Source organism: Zalophus californianus, chromosome 9 (genome assembly GCF_009762305.2).
Source record: "Zalophus californianus isolate mZalCal1 chromosome 9, mZalCal1.pri.v2, whole genome shotgun sequence".
Classification (NCBI taxonomy): Eukaryota; Metazoa; Chordata; class Mammalia; order Carnivora; family Otariidae; genus Zalophus; species Zalophus californianus.
Genome location: NC_045603.1, coordinates 66,151,640 through 66,169,726, shown reverse-complemented (window position 1 = coordinate 66,169,726; position 18,087 = coordinate 66,151,640). Strand labels below are relative to the sequence as shown.

Sequence of the window (18,087 nt, the reverse complement as noted above, 5' to 3'; positions counted from 1 at the left end):
CTGAAAGGCCTTTTAGGATCATTTCAGCTACAAGTATTGTTCTGATCTATCACAGCACGCATTCTTTCCTTGTATTGCTTATCCCCCTCGTTCGTGGCTCCAGTAGTTGCCTTTTAGCCCCTCCCACTAGGAAGTAAGCTCCGTAAGTGTTGTTCATTGTTGAATTCCCAATGTCTCAGCACAGTGCTTGGCAAGGAAGGTGTCCAAGTATATTTACTTCAGATAAATGTTCAAGAACATAATTCACGTTGTGTACTCACAAAAACATAATTTATATTAAAACTGAGCTATATTCGATCACTTTTCTTTAGAAAATGTCTCTAGACTTCTCTCATAACTTGATCTAAGTCATTCAGGGTGGCTAACCGCCCCCCCCCCCCCCGCCCCGAGCCTCTTTACCCCCATAGGATTAGCCTGATAGCACCTTCAGTGCTAATTTCATACATATCCTGGCCTTTTATCATCCAGCCCTGAGCTTTCTTTGCCCATTTTTACTATTGCTAACTTGCTCCTTTAAGTCAGGAAACCTAGCAATGCAATCAAGCTCTTGTCTGGTAAAAAGAGCCTAAATTATTCAACAGTTATGAGAGAAATGATTGCTTTATTGTTAAGACATACAACACAGGGTTCATTCCACCTCTTCTCCAGCCTCAAGAAATGATAGCGCTCAAAGCTTTTTTCACTTGACTCTTCTGGAAAAAGAAAATTAAAAAGGGGTAAAATTAATGATTAAATTAACATTATCCAAGCAGCATATGATTCTCACCTTATTCTAGAATAAGGTATACTGTTATGTCAAAGGCCAAAACTTCAAAAGCTGTACCTTATTTTTCCCTAAGCACAAACAAAGTAAGGCCCAGCATTTGAAAACAGAATCATCCATCTGGCCATAAGATGGGGATCAGCCACCCCACCACCACCCCGGTCAGCTGCAGAGCTCTTGTTCACAGGGCCCCTGCATTGCATAATGCCTGGACCCAATGTTCATGTTATTTCCTTGAGTTGGTCACAGCGGTGGTTCCATCTCTGACAGCTTTTCATTCATGAATTCTGCAACGGTAAGTTATTTTGAAAATTTTGGTCTTTAAGGCTCATATTGAAAGGATTTGCCATTATTTTAAACAATTTTACGCTTGTTTTTATTTTTTTTAATTTTTTATTGTTATGTTAATCACCATACATTACATCATTAGTTTTGGATGTAGTGTTCCATGATTCATTGTTTGTGCATGACACCCAGTGCTCCATGCAGAACGTGCCCTCTTTAAAACCCATCCCCCTACCCCCTCCCCTCTAGAACCCTCAGTTTGTTTTCCAGAGTCCATCGTCTCCCCCTCCGATTTCCCCGCCTTCATTCTTCTCCTCCTGCCATCTTCTTTTTTTTTTTCTTAACATATATTGCATTATTTGTTTCAGAGGTGCAGATCTGTGATTCAATAGTCTTGCACAATTCACAGCACTCGCCATAGCACATACCCTCCTCAATGTCTATCACCCAGCCACCCCATCCCTCCCACCCGCCCCACCACTCCAGCAACCCTCAGTTTGTTTCCTGAGATTAAGAATTCCTCATATCAGTGAGGTCATATGATACACGTCTTTCTCTAATTGACTTATTTCACTCAGCATAACACCCTCCAGTTCCATCCACGTCATTGCAAATGGCAAGATCTCCTTCCTTTTGATGGCTTTATGCTTGTTTTTAAAACTCTAGAAACAATATCTCATTCCTACCACATCAAAAAAAGGCCTCTTATCACTGCTTCCTTAATGCATAGATAACAGTTTTTCCACAAGATTTTACCCATTAAGCTTTAAAGAAAGAGTTCCTAGAACATGTCTCTGAGCCATCATCTGTACATGAAATCAACAGGCAAGGATACTTGGGAGGATTTGTTCTATAATTGCCCCCATGTGGAAATTCACAATGACTCTTAATGGATTAGAGGCTCTGAGAAATTCTGCATGAAATGAACTTGATTAAACATGGTTAGCCTAGTGTTTTCCAGATTTATTGAGCCACAGACCATTTTCATATGCATTGTCTCTTAAAAACATGTTTTGGGAAATATCGTTCTAGAGAATGCTACGTAAAATCGTTGGTGTAAGTGAAAAGAAGGCTTGTTAGCGTCATTTTATATATGAAGCTCTTTTTCAGCGGAGCATTATAATCTGTGCCCAAGTATGGGCTAATATTCATTAGGTAAGCCTGGGACAAGTCTGAGATTGTTTAGTTAACCGAAGTAGGATGAAATGGACTAGGCAGGAATGATGGCTCTCTTCTTGCTCTAAGATGGGAGGTTGGAGGGGGAGAATGGGACTGTGTGGCCAGTCCAGCCTGCAGAGCAAGGCGTATCAGGGGAGGTGACAGTCATTCCACACAGTACCTTCTGTCAGCACTTAATAACACTCTTAGGAGCAGGCCCCAAGTCTCTAAGAAGGGACCTATCTTGGAAGAATGAGAGCACCCACGGAAGCTGCTATGGCAGAGCCAGACATGTGGTCTGTGACGTCTGTGACCCTGAGCAGGTCCCCTCCATCATGCTGCAGTGATGCCCTCAGACCTGGAGGGTACCTGGCTTCTCTTCACTTCCCACTCTCATGTCTACGTCGCATGGACTCATTTTTGATACTATATTTCATCTCAGTAATTCCATCACAGTGCCAAAGGGATCCTTTACCTACCATCCATCCCTACCTACCCGTACCATGCCCTAAGGCACTGGTTCTCAAACTTTACTTCCAGAATATCCTGGAAGGCCTGTGAAAATCACTGCTGCCATCTCCCCAGCAGCCTTCCTGATTCAGTAGGTCCAGAGTGCGGCCCTAGAATCTGCATTTCTAGTGAGTTCCACACTTGGAAAAGCGAAGAAACAAAAATGTAGAAAGATGCATGTAATTCCCACTTATGTAACCATAGCCTAAATTTATAACCACTGTCAATCTTTTGCCATATTTTCTTTTATCCCTGTCCTGAAATATTTAAAAGGAAATTGCTTCATGGTATTTCATCCCTAAATATATTGTATTTGGGAAAGAAGGACATGTTCCTACATAACCATAAGTTTTACATCTAACAAAACTGAAAACAGCTTGCTGATATCATGTGATACTGTTATAGACTGAATGTTTGTGTCCACCCCCGCCCCCCCCCCCGCCCCGCCCAGGTTCATATGTTGAAACCCTATCCCCCACTGTGATGGTATTAGAAGGCGGGGCCTTTGGGAAATAATTAGGATGAGATGAGGTCATGAGGTTGGAGCCCTCATGAATGGGATTGGGCCCTTATAAGAGTCACAAAAGAGCTTGTTTCCTCTCTCCGCTCTGGGCCACGTGAGAATACAATGACAGGTGGAAAAAAGGGTTCTCACCAGAATCCAACCAAGCTGGCACCTTGATCTCGAACATCTAGAGAAATTTGTATATCAATTTCTAAATTTCTGTCTATAAACTTATAAATTTCCATTGTTTATAAATTTCATTTATTTTATTGTTGTAATAAATTTCTATTGTTCATAAGCCACTGGTTTATATACCAAAGTCAATAGTACTTCGTTATACCAGCCTGAACTAAGACAGATGCCCATTCTCAAAAATGTTTCCTACAGCTGTTCAAACTGGGATCCACTAAAGAATCACACATTGCAGTGGTTACTATTGTCTCTTGAATCTCTTTTAGTCCAAAGGAGAACCCAAACACATGCTTTTTTTTTTTCTTCACGACATTGACTCATTGAAAAGACATGTCCTGTAGAATGTTCTACTTTGAGTTTGTCTGATATCTGCATGATGTCATTTAATTTTTACTTTATCCCCTGTATTTCCTATAAAGTGAATGTTAGCTTCAAAGGTTTGATTAGATGCAAGTTAAACATTTTTGTTAGAATACTTCACAGGCAAGGCAATGTAGTTCACATTGTACCACAACAAGAAGCACCTAAGCTGGTTTCCTAGTATTCAATACTAAGATCAATCACCAAATAAAAGGTGACAGCTTAAGCCTTCATTTTTAAAGTTCTATTTTTCTACTTGCAGTCAGCAAGTGTCCTGTGGGTACCATGTCAGTATTCCTATTCCTCATCAATCTTTCACTTAACGGTGTTAGCAACCGTTGATGATTCTTGCTTGAAATGGTGATTTCATTAAGGATGGAAAAGTGGTGATTTTCTAGTTTTGCCATTCCTCGTACAATTTTTAGCCAACATTCTTTTGTAAAAGAAATTTTTTCATCAATCAGAATTATTTGGTTACTCTAAGATACACTTCCTACGGAAAAACCTGGCCACCGTAAGATTAAGATATGACAATGACAATGGGTACAGCTGGATTGTACTCTCTCAGACTCCCCCTCCCAGTCAGCTGGGGCTTTACTGACAAGGACCCAGACACAGAGGAAAAGAAATGACCCCGATCATCTGAAATGTTCTAGATAGAAGCTGGGTCTTTGAAACAACACAAGAACATTGATATTGACATTGGGAAATAAGCTCAGAGCTACCCTGGCAACAAGGAGAGACCAGGTGGGGATGACTGCAGATAGAAGACAGGTGGTCTTGGTTTGGTAGATGAGAAGGAGGCAAAGTCTCCTAGAAAATTCTGGGAAAACTCTGGAAAACCAACCTAACAGGCCAGTTAATAAATGAATGTGACAAGTAGAAAAATTTATTTTGCATGCGAGTCATCTTCATTTGGGGACTGTTATCTTTCCTAATTGACCAATAAATAAATTATTGTGTATCAGAGTGAGGGTATATATGTATCTATGTCAATTGGCAAATGAGAGACTAACCTTTTACTAGTTTATTGGCAAATATTTGTTAGCTCAAAAAAATATTTATTTTGTATTAGGTAACACATTCCATTTCCATGGTTAGAGATAAAATTTAAATAAGAAAGCCATACTATATAATATTATTCAAAAAAATTGCTACTTGGGTGAATTAACTTAAGAATGCTTTACTGAGTAATTCCTTAATACCAAATTCTCAAATTTTTCCACTGAAATACCTCTAATGATGGAAGAGATAAAACCTCTACTCACAGGAGGTCTGCCTGACCCCAAGATCAAATTTATTTTCCACCTCCTATTAAAATATTAACTGAGGCCACCTGGGTGGCTCAGTCGGTTAAGCATCTGACTTTAGCTCCGGTCATGATCTCAGGGTCCTGGGATTGAGCCCTGCGTCTGGCTCCCCACTCAGCAGGGAGTCTGCTTTTCCCTGTTCCTCTCCCTCTGCCCCTCCCCCTGCTCATACACACACACACACACACACTCTCTCTCTCTCTCTCAAATAAGTAAAATCATTAAAAAAATATTAACTGGAATTCTGGGCTCAACTCCGTACAGTATCATTATTTGTTTTATATTAAAAAATAGTAATAATGCCCTTCAAAACACTGAGTAGAATCAGTGCTACAGAAATACAGGGGGATTCAGGGTCCTAATCCATAAAACTGGAGGACGAGGGCACCTATCTCATAGGACTATTACAGATATCAACCGAGTTAATATTTATAAAGTCCTTGCAACTGTGATTGGCACATAGTTGGCACTCTAAAAGTATTTGTTAAAAAAAATTAAAGATTTTTTTTTTCAAGCTCATCCTATTGTTTTTATCTACCACCATACCTCCCAGAGTCTTAGTAACCCAGTTTGAGTGTGATTTTAATATTTAAGGCCGTAATTATGGTTGGAGTGAGAGAAGACGCAGAATGTGATCGTTTATTTGGGCTGAGTTAGAAAAGGAATCAAAGAACAGAGGGAAACGGATGCGAAGCCGGGACAGTGGCAGAGAGTAGTGGTGTCCAGGCAGGTTTATGGTGCAACTTTCAGCAAACGCTTCAGGGCCCCGGCCCCAGGCCGGGTGCCAGGCACTGAGGACTAGGGGAAAGTACCAACAGCTGTCAAGATGATGTACTGCAGTGTTTCCCAGACCAGTTCCATCAAAAATAAAGTGTAAGTGGCCCCAGCCTGGATGTCCACAATCAGAATCAATGGGGGTACACTTGGGGCATCAGGAGTTTTAAACACCAATTCCTTATGTAACTAGAATGTGAAAACCATTGTTGTAAGGGGATATTGCTCAAGGTTAATACCCTTTTCTCCTTACAAATACTAACTTTACAAAGAGTTTAAAAAAATATAATCTCTGCACCTTATCAAAATAGTCAGAATTGTTGGCTGGAAGAAAATGTAGTAATCATCTAGTCCAGTAATTCCTAACTCTAGTGGCATGCTATAGTAACCGGGGGAGTTAAACCAGCAAAAAAATCCACAGGCCCCACCCCAAAACAAGTAATTATCAGAAATCCTGGGGCAAAAACCTGGACATAAGTGTACTTAAAAGTCCTCTAAATATTTGTAACGTGCAGCCAGGATTAAGAATCATTAATCTGGCCCAACCTCATTGTGCAGATGTGGACACAGGACTTGGAAATTAAATGACTTGCCTAAGATGGTAGAGCTTTCTTCAAAAGGTAATTGTGTAAGATAGACCGGCTATGTTCTAGTGCAGTGTTTTTCAAAATAAAGGTAATGACCCATTAGTGAATTATGAAAGCAGTCTAGTGCATCCTGACCAGAATTTTTTAAAAAATGAAATAGAATAGAAGACATCAGAATACATATCAAGCAGTGATGGTATTATTTCGTAGTGTGTGTTCAGTGACTAGATGTTAAATGTGATTCTCATTTGGGGTTCTTGTCCAAAAAGTTGGAAAGTCCAGCTCTGGAGTTTCCTTATAATTCTAATATCTAAGGACAGAAGCTCACATTTGTGTACAGGAGGGATACCACCACCTCCTCTGCCCACCAGGTAGCCCGCAGAGAGGGTCTGCATGTCACTGAGGTCAAGAACACAGGCTTGGAGATGAAAATACCTCCAGGTAAGTTGAGTCTGTGCCCCTTATTGGTGACGAAAGCATGTGCAAGAATTTAAACGTGATAGGGCTCAGCTACCCAAACTGTAAAGTGAAACCCACCTCGCAGGATTGTTGGTTTTAAATAGCACAATCTCTATAAAGCACTTGGCATAGCGTCTGGCATATAGAAAATGGTCAGTAAATCCAAGTATCAAAAAAGGCACTCGTGAGCTATCATTTCCCGACTCTCAGAAGACATGAACTAAACATGTACTGAGATGAAGATGGTCTTTGGAGGGAAGTGTATTCTTGGGTCTGATGTTTATTTTAGAAGAACGAAAGTTTAAAAAATAGCTAAAGTGATTGCTTCAACAGGCAAAATATTAACAAGAACAATTTTCTGTTTTCACAGAACTGGAAGTTACGGCATCACAAAGATACCTGCTTACCCTGGAGACAAAACATTCCAATTCTTTTTTTTTTTTTTTTAAAGAATGCCTTGTCTTACAGATGTACAAGCCAAGTGTGTAATCAGCCACTTGATGTCATAACTTAGTTTTATTCTTAGTTTCTTTCTTTCTAGAAAGATATTAGTCAACATTGGCAGGGGAAAAAAACGTTTTGCATTCTTTCCTGGTAGCTGGATCCCAAATAAAAGGAAAAATCAGGCTGTTGGCTCAAAACCTCCCTACAGTTGCTCATGGAGCCCCCATTCCTCTTTTGCTCAGATCCTTTGCATAAGCATGGGTGTGTCTGAGGTACAGGTCTCCACTTTTAACATGCAGCTCCTCAATCAAGAAATACACTCCCCCACACTCACCCATGCCTCGGCCTCCAGTTTATAAAGAGACAACAGCTCATCTGGTCCTGAAATATAGACATGCCTGGGATATTAACATTTGTATGGCAGTTGGTAAAAAACCCGAATGTTCTTTTTCCTCTTATTCCTGTGAAAGCATATGAATGTTCTATAATGTCATGTGCATATATATATATATATATATATATACATATACACACGTGCATGTATGTGCAGTTACACACATAAAAAAGACTGCGATTATATAAGTTGGTAGACCATAAATGTAGTGGGCTAGGCATTGTGGAGGATTTAGAGATGCATAAAAACTAGCCCTGTCATCAAGATGCTTAAAATCCAGTAGAGAAGATAGCACATGAGCACAAATAACTCTAGTCCAGGAGAAAATGCAGCGAGAGCCAGAATAGACACAGTCCAGCACCACGGGAGCTCAAGGGAAGAGATTCCATGCATCCAGCAGGTGCAGGGGCCTAGAGCAGAGGAGGCATCTGGGCAGCATCCTGAGAGATGGACTGGAGTCACCTCCGCTGACGTGAGGTGGTGTGTTGTCCTAATGAGGGAGACCATAAACAAGGATCCGAAAATAGGCAGGAAAGCATGCCCGGGGAAGCAGTGAGGAAGTCACTTTGGTCAGAGCACAGGGCCTATAAGGGAAATAGAGCTCAAGAGTTTGGGGGAAAAGGTTATGTGGTAGTTTTCTCAGCTGCTGTAACAAATTGCCCCAAACGGGTGGGTTAAGATAACAAATACATTATCTTACAATTCTGGAGGAAAGAAGTCCAAAATGGGTCTCACTGGGCTCAAATGAAAGTGTCTGCAGGACTGTATTCCTTTCTGGAGGCTCTAAAGGAGAATCCATTCTCTTATCTCTTCCAGTTAAAAGTTGCTCCCATTCCTTGGCTCCTGGCTCCGTCCGTCTTCAAAACCAGTGATGGCCGACAGCCGGTTGAGTCTTTCTCCCGTCACATTAGTCCCATCACTCTGACACTACCTCTTCTGCTTCCACGTTTAAGGATCCTTGTGATGACACTGGGCCTACCCAGATAATCCAGGATAATCTCCCCATCTCAAAATCAGCCATTAGCAACCTTCATTCCTTCTGCAGCCTTAATTCCCCTTTGCCATGGAAATCTAACCTATTCCTGGGTTCTGGGAAATAGGACATGGACATCTTTGGGGGGCCATTATTCTCCTACCATAAGATTGAACCACAGATTAAAGGGCCCTGAACGTCAGGATTGTCATCCCCATTTCTCCTGTTGGAGTAGAGAACACAATGTCTGTCTTCAGATGAAAGATGGTTTCTTTAAAGCCCAAATATTTTCTTGCTTTTAGCTGGAATTACAGCAATTCAGTATAGTAGCCCAGGCTGTCTCGTACTGATTGAATGTTCCAGGTGGCAGTTATAGATGACTTTGATTAATAAAATATGGGGAAATAAATTAAATATTGATAAATGCAGTTTGGTATGTTCAGTTTTTCCAAACACAGGACCCACAGGGAGAGGAAATCATAAAGGAGGATCTCAGTACTGGAAATATTGGGAAGCACTGCCTTAAAAAATACGGCTTCCGATTATTCCAGTTGGTCCTCCCTGTAGTATAAATAGCATTCTTTCTCTACTATTGACACATCTCTAGGATGGCAGGGTGAAAAGTTTGGAAAAGATTTAAAAATATAGATTTGGCAAATGCATTTCATCTTCCAACTTGTTTATGGTTTGATCAATAATTCATCCCTCAGCATCTGTCTCTTAAAGACGATCTTGTCTGTTGTCTTTATGGATGACAAATTAGGATATTAAAAAAACAAATACCTTCTTTTTAAAGCACACAGTGTCTCAAATGAAATGCCCCAAATTTATAGCGTGTAGATAACAAAAACAAATGACTTAAAGCCGTACAACAGGAAGACAGAAGAAATATCTGATAAAACAGGAAGCACAAATGTGATAATGGAAAATCCATCTGGGTTTGGATGTGGAGCTGTTCAAATGGCCTTTATTTATTTGCTTAGCCAATTTGAAGTTTCTCCCTTTAAAAATACCACTGCAGTTAAAATGTCCTACCATGAACTACCGGAGGGTAAGATTACATAGCCAGTCGTTGCACTGAGCACCGATTCCTTTCTAGTCCAGCTGTTGGTATAGAATATATTTTCCCCAAATTCCTAGAGCTTGCCTTTTGGATCTGAATAAAGACATGGTGAAAAGGCAGCACCAACTAGTTCTGTGGAAAGCCACATCTAGGCAGGGAGAGGGCTGTCAGTCGGGCACACGGACTGTGGCCCATGGTGCAGTTTTTCGACAAGTCACAGTGAGCCCTTCTTGAGCACTTACTATGCACAGGGTTTTGTAGAATTACTGATCCTCATAGCCACTCTGTGAGCCCTGCACTAGTATTAATCTTATCCCTACACTCCTAGTAACCTTCTAAAGAAACTAAGGCTTAGAGAGGTTAATTTGCTCGCCACCTCTAGTGAGCGAGGGGTAGGCAGTCAATCCCTTGGCTATTTTTTTTTTTTAACACAAATGTAGTCATTTCACTCCCCTGCTTTGTAACATTATCTCTTTAAAACTCACAATCCTGTGGTTCTCCGTGTTGGCTCAGCATTAGAATCCCTTGCGGACCTTTGACAAAATACCATTGCCCAGAATCCACTCAGGACCACTTACAAGCAACAGTAACACCCATGATGGCAAATATTTATATTGGGCTCACAACGTGCCAAACATTTTCCTGAGGGCTACAAATATTTTCATTTAATCCTCTAAATAACTCTGTGATGAAGACATCATTAAGTATCGCCAGTTTAGAAGCGAGGAAGATGAGGCTCCAAAGGATTAACTGCTTAGCTCAAAGTCGGGTGAGAAAGCTGAGGTTCTGATCCCAGGCAGTCTGGTTTCAGAGTCTGTACTCGGAAAACAAAAATGAAACAAACTAAGCAACCACAACAAAAAGCCTTGCTGGTAACCTCTGCAGGATGCCAGAGAACCAACCCACTATTTTTTTTAAATGGCAAATAAACACATAGAAGCAGGCATTTATTCTGCCTTTATGTGTATAAACTGTACCTTAGGAAAGCCAGTGACCTCTCTTTTTAGGAGAATTTTGACTAATAAATGAATGAGTAATAAAATTAGAATATCGGGGCACCTGGGTGGCTCAGTCGTTGGGCATCTGCCTTCGGCTCGGGTCATGATCCCAGGGTCCTGGGATCGAGCCGCACATCAGGCTCCCTGCTGGGCGGAGAGCCTGCTTCTCCCTCTCCCACTCCCCCTGCTTGTGTTCCCTCTCTCGCTGTCTCTCTCTCTGTCAAATAATAAAAATAAATAAATAAATAAATAAATAATAAAATTAGAATATCATCATTTTGCAATCCTCAACAAAGTAATGAATCTAAGCCACGATCATCAATGGATGCCAATTTCTCAAGAAGAGGTGCCCAGATTCTTCTTTATAGAAGTACACGTCACCTCTTATGAAGTGTTCTTGCTAGAAAAACCAAGTCTCTCCAAGTTTCTATAACCAAATACCATTTTGGAATATATAAAACAAGAGACCAGAGGAACATGTCACATGCAGGACCTTATGGGCCACAATCAGCAAAATCCAGACCATGGGGAACTCAACAGACAAAATGCTGGATTTCTTCACATATAAGTTGGGAGAGAGAAAGAGAGATGGTGCCTATGGATTAAAAGATTCATATAAACTAATTGCAACATACGAATGTATCATGTTTGGATCCCAATTTGATCAAATACCTGTAAAAAAATATAAAATCTGGGGACATTTGAACCTTGACTAGATATTTGATGCTCTTAAAATAATTATTCATTTCTTTTTAGGGTGAGAATTGTAATTATGTTTTTAGAAAGAGAGCATACCATTCATAGACATACACTGAAATATTTATGGGTACAATGAGAAATATATAGCAATAATTACTATTTAAATAGTTATTTAAGGATGTGTATTTAAAGTAGAACTGATTTGACTCCTGGCTCTCTCCAGCACTTTTATTAACTTTCTCGATGACTTAATTGAAATCATAATTCTCATCGTCATCATTTTTTTTAAAATACCCTGTGTGTGGCAGGTTTTTAATTAGTGTTTTTTTTTTAATTAATGATAGCAATAATAGATTATGTGGGATTAGAGCACACTAAATCCTTCTCTAGAGCCCCCTGGCCAAGAGAATGCTACTCAGAAATAATTGTCAAATTACACACACTTCTGGAGAGTTGTGCTCACTGCTCAGCCATTCTTGAATTGACCTTTTATTGGCTTCTCTATCACATTTCCTCAATGGCCGTTCTGTCTTCACTCCTTTTTTTTTTTTAAGATTTTATTTATTTATTTGTGAGAGACAGAGAGAGCACAAGCAGGGGGAGGAGCTGAGGGAGAGGGAGCAGCAGGCTCCCCGCTGAGCAGGGAGCCCCATGCGGGGCTCGATCCCAGGACCCTGGGACCATGACCTGAGCCGAAGGCAGACTTAACTGACTGAGCCACCCAGGCACCCCAGTCTTCCCTACTTTTTACAATTTTTCACATCTCCTCTCAAGACATAATGCTTATTTGTTAAAAGTTCCTTATTTTCTCCTCTGTACCCTTCAAAATATCTGTGCTATTTTATGTTTCACTCATTTACTAATTCATCCATTCATTGAAAAATATTTAGTGAGCTCCTGTTCTGTGTGGAGAACAGGTGTGAGGATACCGTGGTAGAAAGACAGACACAATTCCTTCCCCGTGGATACGCAGAGACCATTTGAACATCTCTTGGTATGCTTCCCATCCTTTCCTCCTCTCTTCCTTTCGAAGACCAATGGCTCCCCTCTTCCCTAGGAACTTGGAAAATTTAGCCAGGTAGAAAATAAAAACACAAAAACAACAACAAAAAACCCCCACAGGCTTAAGAGTTGAAACAGATCTGGGCTCAAATCATGATTCTACTGCTTAGTAGAGATACAACTTTGAGCAAAGACCCTCTCTGAGCTTACGACCTGATCTGCAGAATAAGAATACCCAAATCACAGTGCTGTGGGAACATGAGGTAAATATGGCCCAAAGCTGAGTAAAACCTGTGGCACGTAGCAGACACTTGCGGACAGCATTGCCATCATCATCATCACACCATCAAGCTTCCCCACCCTCACATAGACTTTCAATTATCCTTGCTCAGTGGCTTTTTCTCCTCTATCTGCAGAAGGATGTGGCCACACCACACAGATCATGGGGGCCATATAAGAACGTTTCTTCCTAGCCCCCAGGGAACTCCCACTTCCATTGGAGAAAAGGTGTTGCCTTCCTGAACCATCATCATCAGAACCATGCCTTTTCCCATCTCTGTTTCTCTCTCAGGTATGTTTTTCCTCGCCTCTTATTCAAAGGATGAGATGCTGATGACAAATGCATACACACGGGACCTCTGAGAAAGAAGCTTTACTTTAACTGGCTCTCACTGGGCTCAGTTGTGCACACCTGGCCCTTTTTGGTTACACTGGAAGCAAAGATCAGCACATAAAGTATAGGGTCTTTACCTTTCAACTTTCCAGAAAGTATTTTCTTTTTTTTTTTTTTAAGATTTTATCTTTTTGAGAGAGAAAGAGAGAGTGGGGAGAGAGGAAGAGAGAGAATCTCAAGCAGACTCCGTGCTGAGCAGGGAACCCAGTGTGGGGCTCAATCTCAAGACCCTGAGATCATGACCTGAGCTGAAATCAAGAGCCCAACGCTTCACCGACAGAGTCACCCAGGCACCCCTTGACAAAGTATTTTCAATTGTCCTTTTATCTTCCACTCAGACTCCACCAGGAAATTCATAGAACTGCTCTTACTAACCTTACTTAGGGGTGAGAAGTCTGAGTCCCCGGTTGGTTAAGCAAGTCGTGGAACAACAGGCTGGATGGTGGTGGTGGAAAGGGTTGTGCCACTCTTTCTGGAGTCTGTTCACCAGGAGACAATTCTCTCTTCTCCAGTCATATCCCATAACAGGGAGTTTGCTGCCCACAGAAAAGAGTCTAAAGGGAGAATGACGTAAAATAAGAGGACAGAGATTAAAGCGGATGGAAGAAAAATCAGCGTTTGAGAAGTAAGAGAAAAAGGCTAAATCAGCATTTTTAGCAGCTGCCCTAGGGGTTGCTGCACCATGCTGGGCTGTCCTCTCTACCAGAGTGTTCTGATTTGTCAGCAGATCCTTTAAAACATCACTCACTCATTCATCATGGATTGCTCAGCTACTGAAAGCCCCCTACAACGGTGCTGGGCTTGTAGGCACCCAAGGAAGCCAGAGACCACACTCCAAATCATTCTCTATTGCTGGGATTTTGTGATAAATGCCAGAAGTTTCAACTAGCCCACAGGACTCCTCTGTACAACAATCACAGATGACCTCACCCATCCGGCTGGGGGCCCAGGGGCATCCTCCACAGCGGAGTTCACATCTGTGTCTCAGTTAAGTTACCTCTTGTCCTGGAATCCTGGCCCCATCGTGGGATTCAAATAGAATTGTGAAGAAAGGTGCTCTCGTGTAAGATATTCTTATCCAACTTCATTCCAAGAGCTCAAATGTGCTCCACTACATTCATGTGAATTGACCAGAGACAATGGAGGATGGAGAGACAGTCCAGGGCTTCTCTAGAAGGCAGGACTCTTTCACCTTGGGCTCACTTTTAACATACACATTGGCACAAGATCATTGGCTGAGGCTCAGATATTTCTAGAGAAAGTTTAGTATGTATATTTGAGGCCTTGATTTACATGGGAGCCGAAGAGCTTCCTAGGAAAAAGACCTGAACTGTGTATACCCAGGGAGATTAGACACACACACACACACACACGCACGCGCATGTGCGTGCGTGTGTGTGTGTGTGTGTTCAAAGCATGCCGGTGGTTCCAAAGCAGCCAGATTACAGGGAGAATGATGGGGACCACTGAGGGAAAACACTCCATGAGGGAGGAAGGTCTCTGGCCTTGGGAGCTCAGGGCACTGGTGATTTAGGAATCACGAGGAGCCTTATACTTCTTAGAGAAGTCAGTGTCACTGAAACCCAAGTACAGCAGGACTCTATTTCTAACAGCAAAAACATATGATGGGATTCCAACCTCAAAGGCAGACACTAATTTTGGTCACACCCACTGGCATTAGGAACAATATTCTAGCTCAGTGGCATCACTGCAGACCTATCAGGTGAGAGACTGAGAAATTAGGAAGTCAGCAATAAGCAGGGCTGATCCGTGGACATACGTGAGCCCGACTGGAGAGTTCCAGAAATTGCTGAGGAGGGGAATACTGTCTAATCAGCTAAATGCAGATGCCCCCGCCTTTAGCCTTTCTCAGCTATTTTAGCAGCCAAAGACAAGACAAAACAAACAAACCCCAAACCCCATAAATCCAGTTCTGAAAAGAGTTGGTGAATAATATTAAGGTTTTGGAAGAGCCTCAATAAATTGCACTCCTCTTCCCCATCTGGGTTCTGGACAAGTTGAGGAAATGAAACATAGGTAGAGCAAATGGGGGTCAACTCGGCTGCTGCTAAAGACCAGGCTGAAAGAGTAGGCTTTAGGTCTGATGGTCAAGTGGGCTGAAATTAGGCAGACTTACCCACAGGTAGGCATTTGCTGGACCAGGGCGGGCTCAGGCGGGACAGACAGTACAGAGAGGTGTTGTACTCTCTTGGAAGGTTCACTCCAAAAAGGAAGAAGCAGAGCTGAAACAAGAGGCCTAGCAATTCTTCCAAAATTATGATCAGATTACTCACTCCAGTGCCCCAGGGGTGGAAGGAATAAATGGGTAAAGAGAGACAAGGCCTGTGTCTAGGGAGATCCTCATTATAGAAACTGGGAGAGGAGAAAGTTCCTCTCTCTCCTGTATCCACCGGGGGTCTTCCAGGAAAGCAAATCCATGCGAGGACGTTGTTAACTAGAGTTACGAAACACAGGGAACTGGTTACAAAGGTGTTAGAGTGGCTGAAAGAATATTCTGGATTGGAGGAAGCATCCCAAAGACCAACAACTGGGAAGCCACTACCCGTCTTAGGGCTGGAGGGACAAATGAAGAAGCTGGTATTACCTCAGCCCAGGAGCTGGGGCCACTTGGGAGACCCTGTGCATCATAAGGAGCCTATTTGGGCACGAGCTGGAGCCACACAGGAGTCATGGCGGCTGCTGGATAGGCCTCCTGAAGCAGAGGAGAAGGGCAAGAAATACCCTGGCTTCTCCTTTCCTCCCAAACTCCAGTCTCCAGCATTTGCCTCTGATGGGCAAACCTCGTCTAGAGCCGGTGGTCAAGAGGGCCCGAGAAGCAGAGCTTGTGACTGTCAGACAGACAGAGCACAGGCAGGGGACGGATCTGAGAGCAAACAGGCAACCAGCCAGCACAACCTTTAACAAGGAAGAGTTTTAAGAACATTTTTTGTCAGTAGATTAGAGAGGAATTCATATAGGGACTCCTGGGTGGCTCAGATGGTTAAATGTCTGCCTTCAGCTCAGGTCATGATCCCAGGTCCTGGGATGGAGCCCCGCATCGGGCTCCTGGCTCAGCGGGGAGCCTGCTTCTCCCTCTCCCTTGGCCTCTCCCCCTGCTCATTCTCTCTCTCTCTCTCTCTCTCTCTCTCTCTCTGTATCTCTGTGTCTCAAATGAATAAATAAAATCTTTAAAAAATTTCATAAAAAAAGAGGAATTCATATACCTATCACGCAACAAAGCCTTTCCAAATTCTCTTTATTTCTTCAAATTTCTCTCCTGCAGCAGTGCCATGTCTCTCCCCATCTCTCCTCCCTGCTGAGCTCTCTCGCTCTATCCCCGTGGCTGTCCTCTGCTCCCCACCCCTCTCTCTGAATCCCTTCCACAAGAGCCTTGTTTAAAAGTCACAGGGACTTCAGTTGGCCCCCCCCCCCCACCTTCTCTATCAAAGATGGTGCTCCTTGGGGCCCTCTCGGTGGCCGCTCAGGCCTTTGAGGTTGGGTAAAGGGTATTCATGTGACCAACCTGGGCATCACAGAGTAGTCGAGGCAATCCAATTACCCAGCTGAGGAGGGAGGAGTCACCTGCTCAAAAAAAGGTCGTCAGCAGGAGCCCTGCTGCTTTCCTTTCCTCCTTCTTCAGTTTAGAGCGCTTGATCACTTGGTTACCCTGGTTAATGCCTAAGTCAAAATACAGCCCCTGCAGCCCCCACCTGGCCTACAGGGGTGTTTGCTTTGGATCTAACAGAACTGAAAGGACCTCTTTCTGTTTCATTTTCTTGGAACCATAGAATTTAGATATCTGTGGTTTAGCTCACGGGCTCACCTTTGGAGGGTGGTAATCACTGCTATTTCAAGGTGGATGAAAAAGATTAGAATAGTGCCTGGGACATAATAGGAATTTGAAAACTGTGTGTTGATAACACACAGCTAGATTCTCTGATTGCATTCTCTTGCTAGTGCTGCCATAACCAAGTACCACATCCTGGGTGGCTTAAACAACAGAAATTTACTTTCTCACAATTCTGGAGGCTCGAAGTCTGAGATCAAGACTTTTTTTTTTTTCTGGCCAGCGTTAGTTTCTTCTGGGGCCTTTGTTCTTCTGAGGCCTTGTTGTGTGGATGGCGGTCTTTTCCCTCTGTCTTCACGGGTTCTTCCCTCTGTAAATCTATGTCCTGATGTCCTCTTCCTATAGGGACATGACTCAGATTGGATTAAGGCTCACCCTAATATCTCCTATGTCCGAATAAGGTCACATTCTGAGGTGTAGGGGTTAAGACTTCAACATACGAAGTTTGGGGGAGGGACATAATTCAGCCCATTACAATGATTTACTCGAAGTCATATTGCATCTCATGCAATAGATCATTATTGTTATTATTTTATTATCTGAACGACAGAGGACAACACAGATATTTCCATGGTTAACTTTATTGTTGGTAGTGGCAGGACCAGGATTAGACTATGGATTTCCTGGCACCCTAATCCATCCCTGCTGGCTCTGTTAGACTGTCTTTGCGTCATGCTGGGATAACAGCATAGTTGTTAGATGATCAAGCTGTGTAGGTATACCCAGGGGTCCAAAAACCAGATCTGCTACCTATTAGCTACTTGACCTTGGACCAACTCCTTAACATCTCTTGGCTGAGTCAGTGTAATGGGATAATAGCAGTCCCTTCCCCACTAAGAGGGATGAGGATTCAATGAGATGATGTATGTTGTTAGGGAGGAAAAACTTCCCCTCTACCCTCTTCTGTTTTGTCTTTGGGGACCTGCAAATTAAACTAACAAAAGATAGATTAACAAGAGAAAAGGCACACCACTTTTATTACTATATACATGCATGGGAGGCCACAGAAAGGAGTGAAGCTCCAAGAAGCAGTTAGTCTCAGGGGCTGACATACCATTTTAACTAAGGAAAGGAGGTTTGGGCTCCAGGCA

General features: G+C 42.5%; 1 long non-coding RNA gene across 1 annotated transcript; it reads right to left on the bottom strand.

Moving 5' to 3' along the window:
- Positions 1–445: 445 nt before the first annotated feature.
- On the bottom strand, positions 446–16,856 carry LOC113922638. The gene is made up of 5 exons (XR_003520019.2): positions 16,673–16,856; positions 15,755–15,862; positions 15,287–15,604; positions 13,525–13,703; positions 446–692 (listed from the first exon to the last, which is right to left on the bottom strand). It is a non-coding gene; the product is annotated as an uncharacterized LOC113922638 (long non-coding RNA).
- Between the last annotated feature and the right edge of the window lie 1,231 nt (positions 16,857–18,087).